At 43.4% G+C, this 15051-nt stretch overlaps 2 protein-coding genes across 2 annotated transcripts in view; one reads left to right on the top strand and one right to left on the bottom strand.

Annotated features, from left to right (window-relative positions):
• Positions 1–4892, bottom strand: part of PCTP (phosphatidylcholine transfer protein) — a 97108-nt gene extending 92216 nt beyond the window's left edge. The window contains exon 1 of the mRNA XM_050920142.1: positions 4799–4892. The gene's annotated coding sequence lies outside the window, so the exon portion shown is untranslated. The remainder of the gene's footprint in view (positions 1–4798) is intronic.
• Positions 1–15051, top strand: part of MMD (monocyte to macrophage differentiation associated) — a 142351-nt gene that overhangs the window by 13900 nt on the left and 113400 nt on the right. The window lies entirely within an intron of this gene.

Raw genomic sequence — 15051 nt, 5'->3', positions numbered from 1 at the left:
CGCAACACACCGATATGGGCTCTGGCGGTGCTGCAGCCAGACTAGGGTTGGCTGCCCCCGGGCTACTTCTGGACTCCCCCTCTTGTGGTATCTGAGTCACGGTGGTGTCCTCCGGGGGGTCCAGCACCATGGGTTCCTCGGAGTAGCGGGCGCAGGGCTGGCCCGGGCTGGCAGCTCCTCCGGGTAGCGGGCACAGGGCTGGCCCGGCCAATCCTGGCAGGCACCTTGGGCCATGGGGGTTTCTCAGTCACGGGCTAGACTGGAGGCATCTGGCCTCCGCGGTGGCTAGGGCCCTACTGAGTTCTGAGGGTGAGCTTTTATACTTTCAGGTCACCACCTGACCCTTTGAGGGGTGGGCTCAGAGCTCCCTAGCTCCGCCCACTCCAGCCTCCAGAAGGGCTAGTCCCGCTCGGGGGCGGCGGGGAGCCACACTGCATCACTACACCATATTAAATACAATTCTAGTCAGGGGCAGCTCTAGATATTTTGCCACCCCAAGCATGGCATCATGCCGCAGGGGGCACTCTGCCGGTCACCGGTCCCGCAACTCCGGTGGACCTCCTGCAGCGGACCCTCCGCAGGCATGCCACCAAAGGCTGCCTGCCTGCCGCCCTCCCAGTGACCAGCAGAGCGCCCCCCGCGGCATGCTGCCCCAAGCACATGCTTGGCATGCTGGAGCCTGGAGCCGCCCCTAATTCTAGTCCATCTTTATTAGAACCAAACATTTTTGTTGGTACTTTGAATGGGTGCTAAAGGCTAACATAGAGATCTGGACTGGATTTATCCTTTCTACTTATTCTGACTATATCTCAGCTGGTATCTCCATGCCCTTTCAATCCTCCCTTGTGTACCTCTTCAAATTACAAGCCAAGGGTCAGTTCCTGCAAAAACTTTTTCCAAGTTTTTTATTTTTTTCTTCCAAATTTTGGACAATTTTAAGAAAAAAATCCAAAATGTTTTGGTGAGCTTTAGCACTTGTCAAGAAGGCAAATGAGTTCAAAATGGAAACTGTTTTAATTTCAGATTTCTTGGAAGAAATTTTTCATCAAACTTCAGCTGAATCCTTGCCCCCACCCCCCGGCTCCTTTTTTTTAAACAGTCTCCTTGGAAGACAAACTCTTTATAGTGTTTTAAAAAGAGAGATTGCTGTATTTGGTCTGGGTGTTATGTTCTGGGAACTGGAAAATGAGGGTTTAGTGTTGTCTTTACTCCAGGAAGTTGATTTCCTATTCCAAGAGACTAGCTACATTTTCATTTTGATAAATTATCGTGGGTACCTATTACATCAAGCTTATATAAACTGGGAGCATCAGAAGTAAATGCTTCTTTGGGGTTTATATAAAACTGATGGGATGCCAATTTGTACAGAATATGAAATTATTCATCTAGTAGAGCTTCACTGTCTAATGAATGAATCAATATAGTTTTTTTCCTACTAGTGCTCAGAAATGCCTGATATTTTAATAGCTGGAAAAAAAATGTTTTATCAGTGCACTAAAATGATCCTGCTAATTTAAAGAATTTGGGGCCTGATCCTACAAACCCTTACTCCATAGTTGTCTTACTCAAACCTATAGCTCCACTAAAGCCAGTGAAACTACATATGAGCACAGACTACTGGAGTGTAAAGGTTCGTAGGTTCAGGGTGTTGGATTGCTTTTACAGAAATACTAAAGTGCATGATGCAGCTGCAGGGGGTCACAGAATGGTTAAGTGATGTAATGGGAAGTTCTGTAGTTTCTCTTTGTCTAGATGAGAGAAATGTTTGTTTGGGGAGTGTCCTCCCCAGAGCTGGGTAAAGGCAGAGTCATAAGTTTTGCAATCAGCATTTAGGAGGGAGAATTGGAACTCCCATAAGCAAAGCTCCTATACTTGATAGGAACTTTGTATCCTGCATTTGAAAATACAAGATTGACAGAGGATTCCAATGAAATATTGGTGGTGGAAAATAGTGCTAGGGGTAACTGTGGTTCTACAACAGCTACTTCAACTGCTTGAGAACAAAATCAAAAAAGTTCTCTTCTAATCCTGTAGTTATGCCATTGGCAAACATCCAAACAGGAGGTATGTCTTGAGTAGGACAGAGCTCATTTTCAGAGAAAAATTAAAAAGTATTGCTTTTCTACGCATTGGGTCCCACATTAAATATTAATTCAAGGATTTTAAGGCCAGAAGGAACCATTAAATCATCTAGTGTTACCTCTTGCATAGCATAGGCTATTAAATTTCACCCAGACAGCTCTGTACAGAGCCCAGTAAGTTCTGTTTGACTAGAATATAATCTTCCAGAAAGGCAACCATTCTTGATGCAAAGACGTCAAGAAGTGGAGAATCCACCACTTCCCTTGGTAGTTTGTTCAGAGGGGTAAACACTCTCAGTGTTAAAAAATGTACGCCTAATGCACTGTTTGAATTTGTCTCCCCTTCAAGGAACTTCAACACCTCTCAATCTTCACTTTAAGCAGCTAAACAGATCAAGCTCTTTAAAGGGTATGTGTACACTTTGAGTAGGAGGTATAAATTCCAGCTCGAGGAAACGTACCTCCACTAGTTCTGATCACGGTTGTGCACTAAAAATAGCATGTAGCCACAGCAGCATGAGCAACAGCAGCAGCTAACTTCAGCTAACTGCTCTAAGTACATAGCTGTCCGAGATGCTAGGTATGTACTCTGGGTGGTGAGCCCCTCCCTCGGCTCACGCTTCTGAGGCAATGCTATTTTCAGTGCACTACCTCTATCAGAACAACCACAGAAATGCTGCCTTGAGCTGGAAGTTACACCTCCAGCTACGTCTTCACTAACCGCCATATCGGCGGGTAGCAATCGATTGCTCAGGGATTGATATATCGTGTCTCATCTAGACACGATATATAGATCCCCGAACGCGCTTATATCGATTCTGGAACTCCACCAACCCCAATGGAGTTGTGGAGTCGACATGGGGAGCTGCGGACATCGATCCCGCACCATGATGACGGTGAGTAATTCGATCTTAGATACTTCAACTTCAGCTATGTTATTCACGTAGCTGAAGTTGCGTATCTGAGATTGATATTCCCCCGTAGTGTAGACCAGCCTTTAGTGTAGACATGCCTTAAGGTCACTCACTGCAAAGCTTTCTCTCCAGCCTCAGCTCTTTAATTTGTTTATTGAGTGGTTTTATTTTGCCCCCTCTCCAATTTTTTCTAACAGCCTTGTTAACAGGGTAACACCAGAACTGCATGCAGTTTTCCAGTCTCAGTCTCACCAATGCTGTATATAGAGGTAAAATAAATAACAAATCACCCCCCTACTCCAACTCCTCTGATTATACATCCAAGGATTGCATTAGATCTTTTTGCCACAGCAGGACGTTGAGATCTTGTGTTCAGTTGCTTGCCCACTGTAACCCCTAAATCCTTTTCAGAGTAACTGCAATCACTCATTCCATAGGTTCTGCATCCTTTGTTCCCAGATGCAAGACCTTGCATTTGGCTGTGTTAACATGCATGTTATTTGAATACGCCCAACTTAACCAACTGATCAAGATGGCTCCAAATGATGGCCCTGTGCTCATTATTTATCACTCCGCCAACCTGTGTGTTATCATTGAGAATGAAGGGTCTTCATAAAACCCCTTGTTGAGCAATCTGACAAAAGGTATGTGACAAGCTGTAATAAGATACAGTTTATGGTCTAGTGAATAGAGCACCGGACTGGCACTTCAGAAATCTGGATTTTATTCATAAATTGGTGAGTATAACTAGAGCGAGTCACCTGTCGTCTCCAAGCCTTACTTTCCCCATCTTTTAAAGAGCAGGAAATGATGTTTACTCATTTTGCACAAATGTTTTAATTTCTACAAGAGAAGAGGGCTAAATATTATCATATATTAAATATCAAGACAATCATCCGAAGAGTCAGTCTCAACCTGACTGAAATAAAGCCATTCAGAGTTAATTCTGCCACTCTTCTTAGCTGACCCTTCTGTGCCTAGGAACTATAAGGGTAGCAGATCAGTGTTTCATATTTCTAACCAGAACACCACAGCACAACCGGGAACGCAGGCCCAAGTGTGACAGCCTTAACACTGAATTTCCTTCCTCTCCCAGTTAGAGTCAGAACCTTAATGTTATTTTAATGCAGCCTTTCGTATCTAGTTTCCTTTTTTTAAACTGGACTAGAATAAAGTTGTTTCCATCTCTTTAGGGCACATCTAGGGGCACTTTGACAATACAAATATACTACAGTGGTCTACCGGTGAGTGTATTTTTATTTGATGGGTGGCGTAATATAGAAAGACAACGTTATAATACTATCAAACAAAACTTCAGCACAATGTAAGAGCCTAAGCCATAAGGGTATATTGAGCCAGCCCACAGCATATTGAGCATTCCAATAGAGGGGAAGAATTTCCTGGTGGTTAGGGCACTTGTCTGTAACACTGGAGACCCAGATTCAAGTCTCTGCTCTGTCAGACTCCCTGTGACTCAGTTTCCTAGCCAATCAAATAAGTAAATAGTACTTTAACATCTCACAAGTGTGTTGTGAGAATACGGCCTTTAAAAGATTATGAAACAGTAGCTATGGTAGTTGGGGTCCCTTTTAAGTATCTAAAAGGGATAGATTGAATAGCAGTTAGAGGCCTCAGATGAGTTACAATAGCAGGCCCTATTGTTGGGCACAATACATATGCCTAGTAAGAGACTGTCCCTCCTCTGAAGAATTTAGGATCTAAACAGACAAGCCAAGCAAAGGAAATCTTGCTATCCTCATTTTACTGATGGTGAAATTGGGCAAACCAATTTGAGTGACTTACCTGAGGTCACACAGGAAGTTGTGGTAAAGCTGGGAATTCAACCTAGATTACCCAAGACCTAATCCAGTGGTTTAGTCACAGGACACCTGTAAAAGCTGGCCAACAAGAACTATTATCTCCTTAAGTTTAGCAGTAATTCTCTGAGCAACCAGAGGATTACGTCCTAAACCCCATATCCTATCAAAAGCCCTAGACAAGTGTTTGTTGTGAGGTTGCTACTGGAGTCTGTAGTCTCAGGGAGTTTCTCAGGCATGCTGATGAGTCATCTGATATAGAAGAAGTCAGAGACAGAAACTACGTATTGGCCTGCTCAGAAAGCAGTTGATACTGGATTGTGGTTGCTATTTAAATCATCAGCAGAAGTGTCAATGTATCTGTGACATTTTTAAAAGATGGTTCAGGAGGCCAGAAGATGATTAATGATTCCTCCACTTATCCCTGCTAATTTTGGATTTGCAGTGTTTATAAAACAGGTGTTATTACATCCCCAGGTTCCATGGAAAAATGCTCCCAAAAAACTTGTGTGTGTTAACACTTTGAGGAATCTGAACCAGACCTTTATGATTTTAAGAACTAACAAATTGGCTCACTCATTTTAGACTATTTATTGAACACAGGAATAGTCTTACTTTTTATGTATTGTGCCGTTATGAGATATTTGTTAGATGGCATTGGTTTTATCCTTAAGTATTTGTCTGTCCCATATCACAGTAATAACTGATCACCTTGCAAACATTAATGACTCGATACTCAAAACTCATGTAAGGCTTTAAAATATTAACCCCTCATTTTTTACATGAGGAGCTTAGCAACAGAGAATAAACCAATTTTGCCTTCTCCTCTTCCTCCTCCATATAGAACCTGTGAGAGAGTTTGGAACTGAACTTTGATTTCTTGAGTCCAAGCCAAGTACCTTAACTGCAAGACCATCCTTCCTTTCTACACATAGTAGTGGCTATGAATACAGTGTTAGTCAGCCAGCAGCAAGGGTGCCCAGATAAATACAGGCATTATGGTACCAATAGTGCAGCTCATAGTAATTTGTGTCTGCACTAGCAGTACACACCATGACAGCTCAGTTCATTACAACAACAGAATGGTTTTTAGCATAGCCTTTGGGCTGGGATGTCAGATCTGACAGGAAGACTCTTGCATTATAACAACTGTGGATGTGAAAAAAAAAGGTGTCCAGGAGAAGAAATATTTCTAATAAAGACACAAGTTCAGTCCACGTACGGCATTGTACACTGGGGCAGGAAACCATCAGTAGGTAACGTAGTGCTACCTGCCACAAGGAAGAGCTTTTGAACTAAGAGGGTACTCATTTGAGTGCATGTTACTCTGTTGCACAAAGATATTTCCACTGATGAATGCTGAAGCCTTTTGTACTCAAATGGCTCACACCTAGGCAGAAGGCCCTTCTTTCCAATAAGCTATCTGCAAGCTATTTCACCGTTGATACTAGATGTACCACACAGCCTATTGTTCTGGTATACATGTAAGATGCTGTTTCTACAGCCATTTCGAAAAACATATTTATCTCTGAAGCATTTCCAAAGAAAAGAGAAAAAAAATCCAGTTTCTCCAGATTTGCACTGGCACAGTGCCTGTGGAAAAGGTCAGTGAAAAATAAACACAATTCTTTTTAAGAGAGATGCGGTATTTACAGGAAAACATTGGGCTACATTGTTGTGGTTCTCTACATCAGTTTACTAAAATTTTAACTTAGGAAATAATTTTTAGCAGCAGTCAGACCATGTCTTGTATATCATATTCATCAACCCCCTCACCCCCACACACAGGCATACATTTTTCAGCCAACTCTACTGCTTTGTAGTTTTTAAATCCTAACATGTTCAAGGGGGAATAAGCATTCAAATGACCAATATCTGCCTTCACTTTCAAAAGCAAATAAGTGTGGTGAGTTTATACTAGGCTCAGAGTAGGAGTAATTAAGATCTAGGAAAGTAGATGATTTAAGGGAATTAAGACCCTCATTCACAAACTGCATAAGCACATATGTAACCTAAAGAATGTTAATAATTGTACCAACTTCAATAAGTCAATTTGTGTTTAAAATTATGCACATGGCTTTGCTGGATCAGAGTAAGTGAACTGCATATGGCAAAGAGAATATTGTGAGCTGCCACAGTATTCCATTTTGCAGAGTCACCAACCAGATATCAATAGATCATTAACAACATGCAATTGTTCCCTTATGGGAAAGTCCTAGAGAAATGAAAGCAATAGCCTGTCTATACAACTTTTAAGCCAGCCTCTAGAATTCAGTAGAGTTGATATGATTCTCTATTAAGTCCTACAGGATGGTTTAGAAAGTCTATAGAAGAGATGTAATTCTTTATTACATTTTTTACACTTTTAGAAGAATTCTTATGGAACACAAATTAACTCCTATAGAACCCTATTGATTCTATCCATATTAACCTCTACAGGGTTTTTCCCTAAGGCTAACAGCTTCTGAAAGCTGTCTCTCTCAAGTTAACTCATTTATGGGTGCCCCTTCTCCAGCCCCAGGACTCTGGAATGTTACAAGACTTTCTAGTAGTGTAACTTGCCATGCAGTCATTTAAGTTTAGTGTAAAAGCTATTACCCGAGTGACATCATAGATAGTTCAGTGGCTGAAAAGCAGCACTTGTTGCCATTCTCAGAAGTCGTTTGCATTGGTTTTCCAAGAAGCTAGTCGAAGGGTTATTGTATTTAAATGGCATATACAACTGACTTTGATGTCCAGCTATTTTATCAGTATATATTTCCTTTTGTACCACTCCATTGTATGATTAAACCTGTTCACTTCAGATTAGTGCTACTCAGTGCAAAAGTTACACAAATGGGACTTTAACTCCATGCAGCACTTAGGGTGCAAGAGTCAGCAGAGGATGTTAAAGGAGAACAACTGAGTAAGTATTCAGAAAGAGAAAACACACATCCACAATTAGATTACTTTCCTTTCTCCTGTTATTAGATATTGATTGAAGGACACTGAAGAAAATACTGCCTCAGAAATCAAAATTCTATCACATAGCAACAGTATGGAAAACTGCAATCTTTGGAGTTGCTACAGGCTTAAGTTGTCCTGAGAATTGCACGAGCATACGAAGTCAGAAGTACTGACCTGAGTAAGAATGACACCATTTTAGGCAGCTGGAATTTAATAGTGTGGTGTTTGAATAAGAGGTTTTCCAATTCTAGGAGAGTAAACATGAATAAGTTACTGTTTCTTGGCTGAAGCTGGGCTGTTAAAGGCAATCAGCAGCATTACACAGCACACTTTTGAAAATGGAAGTAAATTCTGATACAGCCCCATTGGGTCTAGTTTCTTTTAAAAATGGGCCTGACCCAAGACATTCAGTTCCAAACACCCTCATACGGATCCAAATTGTGTCACTTAGGTGCCTTTTCAATGTTTATATCCTAGTTCTTCTCTGCATCTCACACCTCTTCATTTTTCATTCTCTGAAGCACTATTAGATTAGCTAAATGCTAGATGACTCAGAAATCTGACTTCTGATGGGCCGATTATAGCTATAGTAGATCCCAGGTTCTCAACCTGGGATACACATATGCAAAGGTCTTCCGGGAGGTACATCAACTCATCTAAATATTTGCCTAGTTTTACAACAGGCTACATAAAAACACTAGCAAAGTCAGTACAAACTAAAATTTCATACAGACAATGACTTGTTTATACTATACACTGAAATGCAAGTACAGTATTTATATTCCAATTGATTTTATAATTATATGGTAAAAATGAGAAAGTGAGCAATTTTTCAGTAATAGTGTGCTGGGGCACTTTTGTATTTTTGTCTGATTTTGTAAGTTTTTAAGTGAGGTGAAACTTGGGGTACACAAGACAAATCAGACTCCTGAAAGGGGTACAGTAGTCTGGAAAGGTTGAGAGTTATAGATCTATTTTACGTAGGTTCTTCTCCACCTCCACTCCATCTCTTCCCCCAAACCTCTGCCCTGCTTCTTCTCGCCCCTGCTCTGCCTCTTTCCAGCTTCGCCCCCTGCCCCGAGCAACACTGAGACGGTGGGGCAGCACGGAGCAGACTAGGGTTCCTGCTGCCGCTTCCCACCAGTGAGTGCAGGCCTGACTTCCACTGCCAGCACCAGGCTCCCCGCTAGCTCTCCAGGCCAGCCTAGCCTCCCTACCACCTCACCTCCCCTGGGCCGGCCTTGCGGCCCCCACATGACACACACACAGAGCTGTCCCTAGTATTGCAAACACTGAAGTACATCCATAAATGTCATTCATATCCAGCAATCTCATTGATTTCACTCACATGAAGAGAGTTACGTGCATGTGTAATGGTAACTTATCTGGCCAGGCATGATATATAGTCACTGCAGAGTTTCCTTTCAATGGGTAGGTAGCTTCACCCATCAGCTAAAGAACAGAGCTCCCCTCTTCTTCCAGGAGTTCTAAGGATCCTAACAGAAGTTCTGATAACTTTTTCCCCTTAACACAAGGAGTGGGGCTCAAATATTTATCATTGGATTTCCTCCAATGCCTTCTGGTTGTGATCTACATGCTGCTACAGGTCTCCTCAGTCTCCATCTTTTGAGATCAAAACACCACCTCTTGCTGGGAGATCTTTCCAGTCTTTTAAGCATTCCTCTAAGCCATTTCCAGTATCTCTGCCTGAGGATACACTAAGACCCTCCTCAATTCCTAACTGTTCTGCACCAACATTGCTTCTACTAACCCCCTTGAGAGCTCTCCTGGCTCACCTTGCTGTGCCTAGTTCCTTTACTACCTGGGAACCACAAGTACCAGAATGCCCTGGCTTCAGGCGGACTCTTAAAGGGTCAATTCATCCTTTGACAACATGCTTAAATGTATGAAGGATTGGGGACTAAGGCCCAGATCCTCACAGGGAGCAAGGGATATAAATATCTATGAGGATCTGGGACAGAGTCGCTTACAATGGTTACAGATAATAAGGAAGAGAAGCCAAAAAGCAAGTTGAGTTAAAGCACTTCAGAGTGGGGCTGGGTGAAAGTATAACTGTGAGAGAGAAAATTTGCTAATTCATCTCACCTGGAAATCTGGTTTTGGCAAAATGTCAAGAGCCTAAAACCCTTTCGTGCACCAGCTGATCAATTTCTAGTGCAACATTCTTGGCATTTTCAAGGGTTCTCTGCATTCCCACCATAGAAGCCACCTCTGGAGGTAGAGAAAACACACAGAGGAATAGAGCAACTTCCACAGATACACGCACACACACACGTATTTATGATAGCAAACAACCAGGCACACAGCAGAGATGGAGGTGTCTAGTGTGTGATAGGCTCCATCTGTTTATATATAAAAAGAATCTCTTCCTAGTCCTACACTCCAAGATCTTCAACTCCATGGTCAGGTGAAGGGTCAAGCTGAGGGCTTAGCAGCCACAAGGGAGACAGCAGCTTCTGAGATATTAGTAAGACCAAGCCCTGTTATGTCTTGCATCAACATCTCTACAATTCAACCCTTTGCTTCCATCCCAATGGCTAAGGCAGTAGACCACAGGTCACATTCTATGCTCACTGCTATTGTTTCCTGCTCTCTGGTATCTTTGATGTCATCGCCCCCCTCTAGCTGGCCACAACTCATCTCTTTCATCAGTGTCCCAAACTTCAGGCTCCCATAGTTCTAAGGCACTGGGTGGGCCAGATATAATGCAACAGCTGTTCAGAGTCCCTTGTGAAATGAATGGTGCTCTCAATCTATATCTTCTTGCACAAATGTTCATGTTAAACAAACAAACAGAAAATACCTTTGTTGGCAGAAAGGCAGCATGCAAGGCCAGGGAGGAGTCTAGAGAGAGATCATAGGAGGCTCCAGGGTAAAGACAAAAGCCTCTTACTGGGGCTTGCTTCAGAAGTTTTCTTTTACCCAAATAACACAAACTTGGCAAAAGTTTCTGCTAGTTGCATTCCATTTCTATAGCTAAATCAAACACTCAAACAAAGCTCCCACCCCTGAGCATAGTCAGCAAGATCCCAACACTCTGGCTTCTCTAGGCCTAACCCAGCTTCTCTTTGCATCACCTGATTAGGCTCAGTTGCCCCCAGCTGGGTGTGTCACCTGAATCCTTGTCAGGAGTTACCCTCAAATAATCCATCTCCTGCCTTACTTGCTGAAAGAATTATTTCTGATGACACCAGAAGAGCTGGATACCCTTTCTCAGACAGGCTGACCTATCTTCTCACCCTTAGGGTGTTCCATCTACGTCACGGCCCTCTAGGTTGGCAGAAAGCCTTTCAGCTGCATTTTATAGGAGCAGCCTATAAACAATCTTAGCAGGAAATCCAGAAGAGAGAAAAAATATTCATAACCAAACCTAGATGTTATAAAATGATGAATCAGTACCTCTGAGCTGATCGCCTTTTGAAAATCTCTGTTCTCTTGTGTGCTTCTTGGGGACCCAATCCTATAAACAAACTAGTTCTTGGAAAGGATGGAGGGAGCTCTGTTTTGGGACTAGCACCATAGAACCTGCAAAGTGCTGTTTAAGAAATCGAGAGGCGAGGGGGCTCGGATCATCTTCTAGGAGACATCAGCACCCAAGTAGTTAGGGACAGTTTCCAAGGTCCTTAACTGATGTCAATGGGGATTTTTTTTTCCTCCTCAATTAAGGGCCATGAATTTTGGCCTTTACATCTTGGGCCAGATCCTCAGTTGGTGTAAATCAGGCTAGTTCCTTTGATACTAGTAGAAGATTTGGCCCAACATTTGTAATTTGTTAAGCTCCACAACAGGTATTTCTCCTTCCTCGTCCCACTCCTGGGCCTTCCTTCCTCAACAGCTACAGTAATCCCAGTAACTGGAAATTGAAAATGTTTAACTAACATTGAGTCAGAAAATGGGGACACTCCAGTGTGAATTCCAGTGGTTCATTGATTTTCTTGGTTTCAACACACACACACACACACACACACACACACACACACACACACACACACACACACACACACACACCACTTGAACTAGTGAAAGAAAAAATATTGCTTCAAGATTTTACTTACCTTATGCCAGCTCCTAGAAGCTCCAGCCAATTTGAGGGCCCCATTTTACAAGTATATACCCCTAGACTCTGCCTCAAACAGTTTACAATCTAAATAGACATGGCAGGCAGAGCCAGAGGGGAAACAGAGGCACAGAGTCACAAGTCACACAACAGGTCAGTAGCAGAATGAGAAGAGAATCTAAGTCTCCATCCTGACTGCCAGTCCAGTTACTCGTCCACTACTTCATTCTGCCTCCCTACTGTACTAATAGGTTGCAAGATTCTGCTCTTGTTTACACCAGTGTGAATCTGGAGTAACTGTTGAAGTTGGCGAGTTACTCCAGATTCACACTGGCAAGGTAGCTATGCCAGTTTACACCATCTGAGGATCTGGTCTTAGAAATAAGGTCAGAATCTTCCCCATGATTTTTAAACAATTCTAAGCACATGTAAATTGACCTTAACAGCTTCCACTGCAGAGGACCATGTGCACAAGCTGTTTTAAGGCATTAGGAAAGCTGAAATAATGTTAGAGGATGTTTTGTTATTCCTTTACAATCATATTTCCACCCACAATATAACCTGATTTTACTTCCGCTCTAATCTCTTTGCATGATCTTTTGCGATGGTCAAAATGATGAATTACCCAGGCTTTGAGATATGTGTAATTCACCAGGCATGGAAAGTGAAGCAGCCACGAATGCTCAAAACTCCCAGGCATGCTCTGAAGATGCCATTATTGGCAATGGGGAACAATTGTCTGTCTGTACTCCATGCCAATAAATGTTTGCAGGAAACCCTAACCAACAGTAGAGCCTGCAAGACTGATTTCATGTAGCCAGTTTCTCTCCTCTGATTTTTCAAATGTGCAGTAACAGTAATTTGAAAAGCACTGTATATATTATAATTGCACAAGGAAACAGGCCAGATTATGATAGAGTACGTCTCTTGAGTGATGTTGGCTGGGTCATACCCTGAAGGAGATTACAACATAAACCAGTAAAAAAAACCACACACTGTGTCTGTCATATGGCTTAGTTATTAGTCTGGGTTGCCTGCAGTTAATTAAGAGAGCAAGGAAAAAGTAGATTATATGATTCCTACAGAATCCAGCCAGATCTCATTAAATGGATAATTTACTCTCTCTTTTGGGGACAGAATTTGATTTCACCTTGGTATAAATATGGAATAACTCTTCTGAAAGTCATAGGTAACTCCATTGAAATTAGTGAAGTTATTCTGGACTGGTTTAAGGCCCCGATTCATCACTTACAAATCTGAATCCAAGTGCTTTGCTGAATTGGCGCCTGACTAAAATCAGAATTTGGCCATCTGCCTCTCTTTTGATGGATTTTTCTTAAATCTATTAAATGATCCATGGAGGCTTTCAAGCAAACAAATGAGTACAGTGATAAGAAAATCTGTGCCACACAAAACTCACATCTTGCACAGCTTGTCTGTTTTACAAATTTTCCACATTAAGACCTTGATCCCTGTATAACCTATGAGGGAAGGTTTACAAAGGTTTGGAAAGAGATTTGTACTGCTGGAAGTCATTACTGTGTTGGCAGTGAGTACAGGGTGAGTTATTATCACTTAAGATGTAGAGCCAAATTTGGGTCTCCTTTACACTGGTGTAAACTTAAGTAACTTTCTTCAGTGCAGTCACTCCAGATTTAGACTGGTGTAAAGAACAGCAGAATTTGACCTAGGGACACTACTGAAATGAAAATGAGACCACAATGGGTCAAATTCTACTGTGTTACACCAGTGTAAGTCTAGAGTAACTGATTTTAATGGAGTTACTCCAGATTTACACCCCCAGCTTAACTACGCAGAATCTTGGCCTTCTGTGTGACAGAAGTGATAAATATGTCCATAACATGGAAGGATATGCCTGAGGGCATTCTAAGCCATAATATTAAAAATTCTGCTCCAAAAAAATTCCGCACACAATATTTTAAAATTCTGCAAAATTCTACATATTTTATTTCTCAAATAAATGTGAATGCTCCAGCATGGCATTGTGGAGCACAGAGATGAGTCATCACTTTGCAGTTCCCCCTGGGACATGGACTCATCAGTGAGGCTGCACCCAACTATGACACTGTGCAAGGACCAGGCCTGCCCCAGAAATACCCCAAGGCCTTGCCCATCTGTTCCCCGCTCTGGTTTTGAACCTGTGTCCTTCACTCCCGTCCCTGTTATTCCTTAGTTGTCCCCCATATTCAGGTGGATCCTGGTCCAGTAGTTCCTCCTGCAAGTCTGGGGGCGGGACTTTTAGACTCAGGTGAGTGCCTTTCCCATCTGTGCCAGGTGCACCAGGTATGGGCAGGCAGGCTCAGCAAGGCAGGATTCAAGTGTGGAGGGGCTTAGTAGGGGGAATCCAGGTGTGGGCTGAGAGGGTTCTGTGTGGGGCAGTTTGGGTGTGGGTAGCTCACTGGGAGCTCTGGGTGCAGGGGGGATCTGGATGCATGGGGGCTTGTTGTGGGGTTCTGGGTGTAACAGTAATGGGACTCTGCAAGGGGCTCCAGGGGAAGGCAATTGGGGCTCAGAGAAGTAGAGTCTCAGTGTGTGTGGGGGGTAGAGCTTGGAAGGGGAGTTGGGTGTGAGGAGTTCAGTGGGGAGTCCAGATGCTGGGGGAGTGGAGCTCAGTGGGGCAGCGATCCAGGTGCAGCTGGTTGGGGCTCAGTGGGGTGGGGTTCTGGGTGCAGGTGGCTCATTGGGTGGTCCAGGTGCAGAAGGAGTGGGGCTTGCTGGGGGTGGTGTTCTGAGTGTGGGGGGTGAGGTGCAGCAGGAGGATCAAGGCCTCAGGGGGTCTGGATGCATGGGGGTTGGGTGGACAGGGGAGCAGCTCCCTGTACAGGGATCCCTCCCCCTGCAGCTGAGGAGCGATGGATGCTGGAAGTGGGAGGCAGGAGGAGGGACTTTGCAGACCTTCCCTCAGCCAGAGAAGGGTCTGACTCAGCCCTGGATGCTGTGCAGGGGAAGAGGAAGTCCCAGCTGGGCTGGGGAGGACAGGACTAGCATCTGAGCCTGCTGCAGGGTAGGAACCACCAGCCAGGTCTTCCCCACCCCACATCCTGCCCCATAGTGATTTATCTCTCTGCTAGCTGCCCTGGGCACCTGAAACATAGTGCTGGGGTGGGCTGCATGACCACTCTTGTGGCTGCCTTTGCTTTCCCGTCAGAAAGTCATTTTTCTGCGGGGAAGCAAAGAAATCTGCGGGGGACGTA

Source organism: Gopherus flavomarginatus, chromosome 12 (assembly GCF_025201925.1).
Source record: "Gopherus flavomarginatus isolate rGopFla2 chromosome 12, rGopFla2.mat.asm, whole genome shotgun sequence".
Lineage (NCBI taxonomy): Eukaryota > Metazoa > Chordata > Testudines > Testudinidae > Gopherus > Gopherus flavomarginatus.
Note: the sequence above shows the minus strand (reverse complement) of the source record. Positions and strands in the feature narration are given on the sequence as shown.